The sequence below is a fragment of the Calonectris borealis genome, chromosome 4 (genome assembly GCF_964195595.1).
Source record: "Calonectris borealis chromosome 4, bCalBor7.hap1.2, whole genome shotgun sequence".
NCBI classification, from domain to species: Eukaryota; Metazoa; Chordata; class Aves; order Procellariiformes; family Procellariidae; genus Calonectris; species Calonectris borealis.
In genome coordinates, this window is record NC_134315.1 from 31,800,643 (window position 1) to 31,812,852 (window position 12,210).

Genomic DNA, 12,210 nt, shown 5'->3' on the forward strand with positions numbered 1-12,210 from the left:
TTGGGTTTAAGTTTCTAGACTGCATTCATTTCCTATTTTGCTTAAGTTTGGTTTTAGGGTGATTTATTTCAAGATTCCTCATTGATGGGTTATTTTTGGTGTTTTTTTCCTCCCTGGTAGGGTTTGGCTGGAGCTTATAAATTCACAGATTCACAGATTATCAGGAATAATTCTCCACTTCCTTCTGTACTTGCACGTTTCTTTCAGAGCGAGAGGAGTCAGATGAAAGAAAAGCCAGATGTTTCAAAGAAAGAGAGCTTGAACCTTGCTGTTTCTGGCTCTGCAGCCAAATATCCAGAAATTGCAAGCTACCTGTCATCCTTTCTCTGTAAAAATTCCCTGTAATCTTAAAACAAAACAAAACAAAATAAAACAAAACAAAACAAACAAACAAAACAAAACAAAAACCAGATTACCTAGCATCTGGGTAAAAAGTAACGGAAGCAGTTACAGCTGTATTATATTTCTTAATCCAAGCTAGAAAGAGAAATCCGGACATTATAGAAAATAAATGTCTTGACTTAGAAGGCATATAGTGAAAATTTCACTTTTGAAAATCATCACCGTGTTTAAATACTGCTACCAAGTTTCAAAAAGCTCACATACCGCTGCTGTTGTCCGAGGTTTTATGGACCACCCATATCTTACGAGTCTCAAGCGCAGACTTGACCATTATTGGCCATTGGCCATTATCCTACCAGCTAAATGCTACAGCATCTTTTTGTTGTACAAAAGTACATCCGCGAATCAATCACTGCGGGTATACCGCAGTAAATATTTTTTTTTTCAAGTATGCATACAAGGGGTTGGAGTTTTAAATCCTATTTACATCCTTCTCTGCAAAATTATGGGGTGGAATCTTGTGATAGTTTGAGAAAAGCTTGCCAGCTCTCAGTTCCCACTGAAATTAATGATAGTTGAAAAATACCGAGCACATCCCTCCCTCACAGAGTCAGGCCCGGAAAGCAGCGCGGTGGAAATTCCTTCTCCACAAACCAGGCAGCTGAGAATTTAACCAAAAGGCTTCCTATAATGACTTAACAATTCACTACTTCTGGTAACAGCAGCAAGAATCTCGCGTCAGAGTTAATTTTGACAAAGGCAAATGTCGTAATGTGCTGTCCAACCCAAAGCCCCTTGATGAAAGCGCATTACCGCAGCACTTCCAGCAAGCGGGGAACTGCGTAAAGTGTGGTTATGGTCAGAAAAGTGGCTACGTAGGAACGACACCTTCGTATCACACAATACTGATCTTGCATACTGGTGTAAGCTGCTACATTGCATTTGTTTATCTTACCAGTAAAAATGCAAAGGCACCGTATTTTGACTACTTTTAGTACCATGGAATGAATCCAGTTACAGAAGAATACAAAAGATTCTTTTTTTCAGTCAACTTGCTCATATTTTAAAATAAATTCCAAACACATATTTTTTACCATAAGGTGTGTATGTCTGTAAGATACATAGCTAGATATTTATCATAATTATAACTGACATAACTTAATTGGGGACAGTTACAGCAACAAAAAAAAGTAATTTTATATGCAGATTTCCATGAGAACTTTCAAGGAGACTGACAGTAAAAAATTTTCATTCAGAAACTAAGCTAAATGTTGATGTTTCTTATGAACACCAAAACTGAACAGCTAGAATTACTTATGTAGTCTGTTATCTAGTTGCTAACCTAATCAGTAGATAAGTAACACTCACTGTATGTAAAGGTGGCAGTGTGGCCCAGAAATGGCTTAACAACTGAGATTAAAAACACGAGAGTTACAAATTCCATGTTTGTAATATGTCTTTAAAACAGAACTACATTTTAATTCAGCATGATAGAGATTTATTTTAATGAATCTCATAAGATATCTATGAATTTTTTCATTGAATTCCTGAAGAATTCACATGAGCAATCTACACAGCTGATTAATAAACTTACAACATTTACTGCAGTAACTAACTGTTAATTCAACCTAATTATACTGTATAACTTACTACATTTAAAAGCAATAAGAATGATAAGCCAATTAAAGCTACAGAAGATTGGCATTTAGCATTAGAGACAGACATTGTCTGACCTTCATGTGACTAACTATAGGAGAATCCAGAGCCCAAGCTAGGCACGTAATTTCTTTAGAGAATGTTTGGAGTTGAAATAGGATTAAGAAATAACTTATTTCGACACCAAATGGATTTAATATATGGTTTGAAATCCCTTTAGAGGACTGTCCTACACCCAGTGTGACTGCTTTGGCCAGGAGTAAAAGGGCTGCCTTTGGGGGTGGGGGGGTCTGAAAGGATTTAGGGATCAGTACTTTGGTACCCAGAATCATGAAAGATACAGCACTTCTGGGTATCTGCCCAGAGGGCAGAAAATTATCACACTATCATGATGTGGTCAGTACCAAAACTCCAACACCAAATTAGTTGCCCATCCTGACAGTTTTGTCTTATCCCTTATGAAAAAATCCGGTGAAAGTGGTTCTAAAATCCTTCCTAGGATCAAGTTTTTGTGCTTCACTACCTTTACAACGAGTTTTTGAGATCTAATGAAAATCTTCCTGCTGCACATTTTGTTTTGTCCATTGCAGGTATGACATGAAGAACAATTTCATCACCTTCCACAGAAATCTTCTACACACTGACAGTTTTATTTAGGCTATGGAGGAAAAACAATAAGACGATGAAGCAAATTTTCTCCTCAACAATCTGATTTTCTAAATCTGAAATGATAGTTTTGCGGACCCTTGGGAGTCCTCCTTCCTGTTATTCAAATATGGATCCCAAACTAGATAGTGTGCTCCAGGCACCTGTAATCTCCAGGAATGCCTTCAGGGTTTGAGTACCACAGTTGAGGAAAGGATGTTCTTGCAGTGCTTGAGGTTGAACACAAGCCAGCAATGTGCCGACGCCACGAAGAAGGCAAATGGTATCCTGGGCTATGTTAGAGAAAGTATTGCCAGCAGGTCAAGGGAGGCGATCCTTCCCCTCTGCTCAGCACTGGTGAGGCCACACCTGGAGTCCTGTGTCCAGTTCTGGGATCCTTAGTACAAAAGAGATACGGACATACTGGAGAGAGTCCAACGAAGGGCCATTAAGATGATTAAGAGACTGGAGTATCTCTCCTATGAGGAAAGGCTGAGACAGCCGGGACTGTTTAGACTCGAGAAGACTCAGGGGCATCTTGGGGACAAACTTTTTAGCAGGGCCTGTTGCGACAGGACAAGGGGGAATGGTTTTAAACTAAAAGAGGGTAGATTTAGACTAGATATAAGGAAGAAATTTTTTACAATGAGGGTGGTGAAACCCTGGCACAGGTTGCCCAGAGAGGTGGTAGATGCCCCATCCCTGGAAACATTCAAGGTCAGGTTGGACAGGGCTCTGAGCAACATGATCTAGTCGAAGATGTTCCTGCCCATGGCAGGAGGGGTGGACTAGATGACCTTTAAAGGTCCCTTCCAAACTATTCTATGATTCTATGATTCTATGATCTTATCAACATGTACAAATATCTGAAGGGAGGGTGCAAAGAGGACAGAGCCAGGCTCTTTTCAGTGTACCCACTGACAGGACCAGAGGCAGTGGGCACAAACTGAAACACAGGAGGTTCCCTCTGAATATCAGGAAACACTTTTTTTTTACTGTGACGGTGACTGAGCCTTGGCACAAGTTGCCCAGGAGGGTTGTGGAGTCTCCATGCTTGGAGATATTCAAAAGCCATCTGGACATGGTCCTGGGCAAACGGCTATTGGTGGCCCTGCTTGAGCAGGGGGGTTGGACAAGATGACCTCCAGAGGTGCCTTCTAACCTCAACTGCTCTGTGATTCTGTGATAACAATCTTTATATAAATTTTGTTTCATGGAGACTTAGTATAAAAGAAACCAAATTTGATCTTTGCCTAAATATTACAGAATCTTCATTGCAATTGGTATCAGCTGTTACTGGACAGTGCTGACCATTATGTAGCAAAATATTTCAAAAGGGGGAGTTTACAGCAAATGCCACTGCTTTGAGATCTCTACAATGTATCTGCTGACTGTAATTGCCATTGCTAAAGTGCTGAAGAAGTTTTGCTTTTTATTTCTGCGCCACTGTTTATTCATGCAAGAGGTGAAAAAAGAAAACATTTACAAGAGCTACCCCCCTACTGGCCCTCCAAATCCCAAGAGTTGAGAAGGCTTTTAAACTTTTTTTTCTGTATTCCATTACCTAGTTCACCTTAAGTAGACAAATTTTTATGGAGTTTAAATTTCAGTCTCTTTCTTTACAAAACAAAAAACCACAAGCCCTGCTGATTCTATGATATTAATAATGCATAAAAAGGTAGATGGACATCTACCATGTGAGTAGGAGCCATTCTCTCTGTTTTGGAGGGCATTTGCACAGTCAAAATATGTATAGTGAAATTCATAAGGAGCAAAGGAAAGTAGAAGAAACATCCCTTTAAAATGGCTAGACTACTGCTGACTAACTATGGACATATTAAACATCTGCAAATGTAACAAAAAAGTTATTGTAAAAAGTTACGTTTTTCTCAAGGCCACTTAAACTTTTAAAATGTATCTGTCATCATAATGGGAGTTGCAAAGAAGATAGAGGGTCTGGTGGTTCTGGGAGATGGTCACTGTCCCCGAATGGACCACTCAAAGCACAGATGCCTTTTAGACCCAGACATGAAATAACTGGGTGGGTAGAAGCAGATGGAGATGTTGAGGAGATTGGATTCCTCCTGGATATATTCAGTGCAAAACAGAGATCCGCAGACATAAAATCATACCTATCTTCCAAATATACAGACCTAGTTTGCCCTTTGTGGAAAGTGATTTACAGTTCTGTGCGCGCCAATGTCTGGCCTTTGAGCTATTATGTGGCTCTCAAAACTAACCAAGGCAGCTTCCCTCCGGGAGCTACGGTATTACAAGACAGGCAAAAGATTGTGTTGGTCTGGAGGAGACGATGAGCCACTAGGCATTTTCAGTGTTAACTGTGGTGCACTACTCGAGACTAGATGTTTACCCACCCTCTTCGTCTGCAAAGGAAAGCTGTGCAAGTACTGTCGTCTTCTGGATTAGCTTCTCCCTTTCCACCCAGTTTTCCAAGGTATATGAGATGTTTCTTTCCATGACTGATCACACAAAGATTTTGGCATTCAGGTCGTAGAATCAGAAATGTTATCCGCCTTTGAAATAGCTAATACTAAGGGAGTGAATTAATAAAAATACGATCCTTTGTCTACGACACAGGATGCTCTCTCATGCTCATTCCTACTACATGATGAAATGGGACGATTCTCATCCTCTGCTCCTTTGAGCAGCTCTGTCTCAAACAGCCCTTTCAAATAAAAAATTAATCCAACAACTTTGAATCTTAGAGCAAACACTGAAAAATTTCTTCTGGTTTAGTAAGTATGATATTCTCCGAAATGTAAACTCACTTCTTTCTAAAAAAAAGGTGGGGGAAGGAAAAAGACAGTTTGCTTGCTTTGTGCCTCAAGGTCTTCACAAAATTTCCATGATCTCTTTTGGGTTTTCCTCAAGCTCCTCCACTCCCTGGATGCAGCTTACTTTTCTGTTTCTGCACCTATTTGCTTCTTTCTTTCCCATACATATTCACACACACATGCAAACTAACAATGTGAATTCTACTGCTGAGTAAGATGAAGAGTGAAAACAGAAGAAATACCAATACATTGAGAGGCTATATGAACCATTACTTACTAGCAATACTATAAAGTCTCCCAATGTTAAAAAAATAAATTCTTTATATGGGATACTAACTCTTTGTGCTTATAAATGCCCATTCAAACTCAGTGAAAATCTCTTGATAAGGCCAAGTAATAACACTGTAGGAAGTCACACACACACCGTCCACATCAGAACCATTTCATTCATTGTCTCCATTAGTAGTTGATTATTCTTCTTAGTGAAGAAAAGTCAGTGGGTTAACTGTGCTCCCTCTCTCCATTCCTCTCTACAATATTTACATACAGAATAACACCTCTTATGCATAATTTCTTTAATGGGGTATTCTGCAGCACAGAAGATTATTATATCACATTTACTACTTTCACAGTTTTTGGAAGAACAAGAAACTAGATTTCGATGTTTTGGCTAAGTTCTTTTTTAAAAACAATTCACAAAACCACGACCATCATGAACCAATATACTTTGCTAAAACATACAGAATGTTTCCTTTGACATTTTCATATCGAGTTGCATTATTGTAGCATAGCTTGGGCATTATTTGGAGTTTGATTTATCTTTGCAAATATTAAATATTGACTTTTATTTGCTTAGTATTGACAAAAGAGTCTGATTAAAAATACTTAACCTTTTATACCCATCTAGAACCATTATTTGATTCCATTAAATAATTCTGTGACGTCTCTCCTTGCTTTCCTGTGTATGTCATTAAACACACCAATAACCAAAAGCACTTCTGGGCTATCACTGAAGACCACAAAGTATCCTACAGATACACTGCAATGTTCTAATAGGGTCAGTAAGTTCCCCCATTTCTCCATTCTCAACAGAGACGAATCAAGTTTCTTACTTCAAAGTTCCCTACAGAGAACATAATCAATTAACTCCAGTACCTGGCACATCATGATATAAAAACTACTGCTTTCATTAGAACAGGGATATGCTGGGTAAATAGCATTAGAAAACTACTTAGAGAGACTTCTAGCCTCAGGGATTCATCCTTTGAATGAAGACTAGGTCACTTAAAAATGCCTTCAGTAAATAGTTTAGAAATATAAAAAGAATCCTAGAACGGACAATAAAAAATGTTCCTTACTCATAACAAAAAAAAAAAAAATATCTTCAGCTTTATCTCTAAAAAGACTTCTATGTCAAATTGTAGTGCAGTTGGCATACAAAGTAGATCTTGTCTGCTATAATATCAGTTATTTATATACTACCGCATCCTGTCATGGGAAAAACTCAAAAGTTTTTCTCCATGTACAAAGTCTACCCCAGCTTGCCATTTCTCCCTGTACAGATGTTCTTTCTGCAGGTCCAGAACAAATGTTGCTGTCCCAGGGGCAGTAATGTCATCTCCATGAGTCTTCTGATTTGTCAATATAATAAAAGCTGTGCACACCAAAACCATCAGACACCACTCATCATCCTTCACCATCAATATACACTCATGTCTACAAAAGTGTAGATTTCACTATTATGACACTATAAATATTATTCAAGTCTTAATAAAAAGGATAGCAAATAATTGTCAAAGCACTGACTTTCCTTCTTTGCCTTTGAAAATACAACCTTAAATATTTTAAGGGCTTTTAAATTATTTTTTTTAACTTGAATGTACACACCTAGCGCTATGAAGTCTCCTTCTTCAGCTTCACATAATATTTCAGAGGCAAGAGTCTGAGCTTTGAAATTTTCACTGTCTCTGAATTTTCCAAACAGTATTAAATAGCATTCACTTGGTGCATGTCCTTGCCTTATAATAATGGTTCCAGCTTCACACCTAAAAGACATATATATAAAAGCAAAAATCTAAACATGATACAATGTCATCAGTAAATAATTATAAAATGTTGGTAGCAAAATGTAGACATCAGAACATTTCTTAGAAAATCAAGCATGAGATTCCCTCACTGGCACTTTCTGAGGTGTAATATGGCTAGCAAGACTATTTTTATGTCATACTAGGGTCAGAACAACCCACGAAGTCACTGATATATGCACCTCTCCTGTACAATTACTATCAAATCAACACCAAAACACCTATTAGTAACTTGCATGCACGCTTACTTCAGCAGTCCTCCAACACATCAATCACACTTATACATTAGACACATAAATACCAGTTTTTGCACAAAAACTTTGCACACAGCATTCTAAAAGTCTGATTTTTTTGTACTAAGGTATTGATCTGCAAGATCTTTCAAAGACCTAAAAAAGGAAATAGCAAAGTAATTGCAAAATTCACTTATGCTGTCTTGAGACATGTGGCAGATGCAGGCCATCCTTTCAGAAATGTTTACAAAGGAGCAGATTTTCCAGTGTAGTAGGTCCCCAAAACCATGGAGGCACCACAGCTTTCCAAAGGAGTTGAGCACCTCAGTTGCCTTTGACATCATCAGTAGACAGGTATACACGCACCCTTTAAAAATGTATACCTATATATTTATTGTCATAATAAATCGTGGAATGGTAGGTATAGGCTGATTCATTAACATTAATTACATGATTGTATGTGCTTATGATACAAGAAATACTACCAACAGGCATTTGTTAATAGCTGGTGGAGTGGGGGTTGCTCAGCAATCCAGTTGGGATCTATCTGGTGCAGAACAGTGGAAATATGAAGTGACTTGTCTGCAGCAAGAGCAGGCGTGTGCTCCCCACCTGTTTCCCTAGAATGCCTTGGATCACAAATGCTATTCAAAAAGTCAAATGTTAAATAGCTTACTAGGTCCAGAGGTATGATGAGTCTAACGGTCTCATCCTGCCAGCCCAGTCTCATACAGCCGTCATCTATCCCCACCACAGCTTAGGCATAAACGTGTTATATTATCCCACAATGCAAGAGAAAGGAGCTCAAAAGAGATCTGAAGACTGGTTAGCAGTTCCCAGTGCTTATCAATGGACTAGTTTTTGCCCTGCAAGACCTGCTTTTGCCCTGCATTGATGGGCTTTTGTCTGCATCATAAGCCTCGAATAATGCAACTCCCTGGAAGTTAGACAAAGTTTTGGAGGGAAGTGGGAGACAGCAGGGTAACCTACTTGAGACTGGGAAATTTCTTGAACAGTTTGAAGATTTAACATTTAAATAATCGTCTTTAACATTTTAAAGAGTATCCTCCTATATAGCATGCTGGTTTTGCTATGTTGCATAGCATTGCTTTTGCTACAGTGGACATTTATTTCTTGACTACTTCGGACACAGTTTGATGGTACTGTGGCTTAAATTGCAAAATGTCAGAAAGATACTTGACAACGTTTTATTTTGCAAGGTCAAGAGTTTGAGGTATGATTAACATTTCACGATGAGACTTTGGTTTTCATTTTATTTGAAAATACTGCTTATTTGAAGAATGGTACAACGTTCTTTCCTCTAACTTTTGATAAACTACAGCTTGGCAAAGTTGGAGGTGTGTTTTACTACATAAATACTGAAATGTTCTGTTCTTCTCCAGAACTATTTGTATTTTAAAAAAAGAAAAAATAAGGGGCTTGTGGAAGCTGACAAAACACACAAGAGCCACCTCAAGGTACATTGTGGTGAAGGTGAAGTTAAACCCTGTTGGAAATTACTCACTGGCAAAAAAAAAATTGCGCAGAACGCTTTTGTTGGCGCAGTCACAGCACTGCTTGACTTCCATTGCAAAGTTAGTGTTACTTAGGTTTGGCTAGTTCTGTCACTCCACATCTTTTTTTTTGTTTTTCTTGTTAGATCATTTTCTTGTTAGCCATTGCATAAAAGGAGTAAACCATTCTCCTTGCTTGAAAGTCTCTTTTGCCACATATTCTTTCCCATTCCTCTATGTCTTCCAGTGAAATTATTGACTATCTGTGATTCAGGGCCCCATGGGAGGGCTCCTCTCACATCTGAAGTGAAGGGACAGGGGAACAAGTTGTACCAGTTCTTGCCATGCCCACTTCATTGCCATTTGGCCTACAAATTGCTATCCCTCATCAAAGTGCACGCGGATGATCCCATCCTACCACCTTCCAATAAAAAGAGAAGGGAGAGGGTTGTAACCTTTATGTTAACTAAATAGAGGAACAAGAGATGCCATGTCTGCCTCTTGGAAGAAGAAAGTGGAGTAAGACTCAGCTTTTCCAAGATCTGAAGAAGAAACTGGTGAGGCTGCTACTATGGGAATGAAGACAGTTGTCAGTACACCAGTTACTGGTGACAGACACTGATGGTAAAGAATTCAGAAGAGTGTTTGTGGGTCCAAAAGCCTAAATAGTCCCCAGGAGCAGTCTACCACTAACACTCCAAGAGCTGAACTGGAAATTACCTCAACAGTGTGAGCCATAAGACTTTGCTTCATTAACGCATTTGACAAATTAAGAAACGTTCAGTAGAATAGAACAGTGATTATACTGTCAATTCCGTGAACTGACAAAAAAACGGCTTGTAAAAACTTTAAACTGGCAGCATTACAGAAGTGATATCTGATTTATCAGTCACCTTCCTGATAAATGAGACAGCCGATGCTGCAGTTTCTTCAAGGAGGCAATATTTGTCAATATTTGCCAAATGCTATACACCAAGCCTCGTGCTTACAGAAAAGGTTTACCCTATTAGTGCAACTAAACAAAACCCTATTAACTCTAAAAAGCCTGTTTATTTTTTATCCACTAAAAAAAAGGAATCTAAATTTCTTCGCTCATTTTTGTATATAAGAGGATTACTCTATTTACATAAGGATATTAAAACTTAAAGTGCAGAAAAACATCTTGTCCCTCTATGTCATCCTTGTCCTGCTTAACTGTGAGAAAAAACTCAATAACCCTGTAGAGATTGTCTTTGAACTAATTTGAAAGTCTAAAAAAACCTCATGTATTCAGACATAAATATTCCATCTTGAATATTCATTGCCCTGGTATCAAAGAACTATTTTCATGCATCCTTAATTATCTCATTTCGCCCTCGTTCTTTCTCTTTCCCCTCTGCAGAATATTTTCCCCAGCAAAATAACAGCAAAGACTCAACTCAAATTGCTGCTTCAATATGAGAAATAGACACAGTTCTCTCAATGTACCAGCATATTTTAGTACTGTAGTATTTATGCCTAATAATATATACTGAAGGGCCAGGTTTCCCCAGAGTATACACATTGCCAGTGTACGATACCATCATCTGCTCTTCTTTCATCTCACAGCAAAGACTGCCAAGTGCAGGTCCCTCAAGATCGGGAAACTGATACCAGCTGGATTAGCGTTCTTATACTCAAGGCAGGAATGACAGCTTCAAGTGAAATAATCTAAAATGTCAGAACCATCAATAATGTTGCACAGTCCAAGCAAATGCTCTTTCTCCTTCTAAAAGATATTTGCATAAATGCAATGGTTATGTATATGGGGCACCAGTATTACAGGATTAATTATTTATCAGCAGAAACCTATTTTGCTTACCTGCCTGCAGTCTTGCCGACTTCTTTGCTCCGAGCAACTATTCAGTAAATACTTAAGCTGTTCAGAATCTTTGTTCTGAAACAAATGGAATATGCAAATATTGGTCTCTGCAGTCATGTGGATTGTGTCCCAGGTTTCCCCACCGACACTTAACATATTTTAGTTATAAAAGTCTCTACAGTAGCCATGGGGAAACATCTGAGATATGAATTTTTTTTTCTCAGAAAAAGTACCTAAGTACATCTTAATCTATATAACAGATTCTTTATAAAATACAATAATGTACAGATTGTGAAATACTTAACAGAAAATAGGTTTATTTGAATGCCTTCTACTACACAAATAAAAACTCAGCCAACAGCTACAACCTTCTATTTTGAGTTTCAGCTTTGTACCGTAGCTAATTTGCTACCTGCTTGGTCCACTACAGAGTCCAGGTATGAAAGGTGTTGAGCTTTCTGGTCTGATTTATTTTCTTACTGCTGCTTCAAGAATATAGGAAAAGGTAGAAAGAATGGGTTGTGATCAGTCCAGGCAGACCATTACATCTGGTCAAATCCCCTGTAAGTGGAGAAGGCTGTACATATACGTAGGGTCAACACACACAGGCAGATTACAAAGTTGAGGACTAAATGGGTAAAATGAAGAATAAGTCTCCTCGAGTAGACAACATCCTGACAACATTTTGTGTCTGACATTGCATACCATGAAAATTGGTAGGAATGTAATATTTAACAGGATAAGAAGTAACACAGATGAAACAACCTATTAGGGAAAAAAATATATGCTTTGCAGAGATAAGTCATAGTTGTACATATGTTAAAGTGTCCAAAAGAGTCAACAATCATATTGTTGACTCCAGCTGATGGAGTACACACAGATTTCCAAGAGATTTCTACAAGCCCTCACCAAAGTCTCTGAAGAGATCTAGAAATAGAAAAACTGACCTAGCTAAGGCTGACATGGGGTAAAAAAGGAAATTCCTCCCATGGACCCAGGAGTAGGGAGAGGAGAGGAAAAAAAAGGCAGAAACAAATCGTTAGTTTTCACAATGAAAAAAGTTACTTCAGGTCCTTCAGGGATCTGCACTGGGACCTAAAC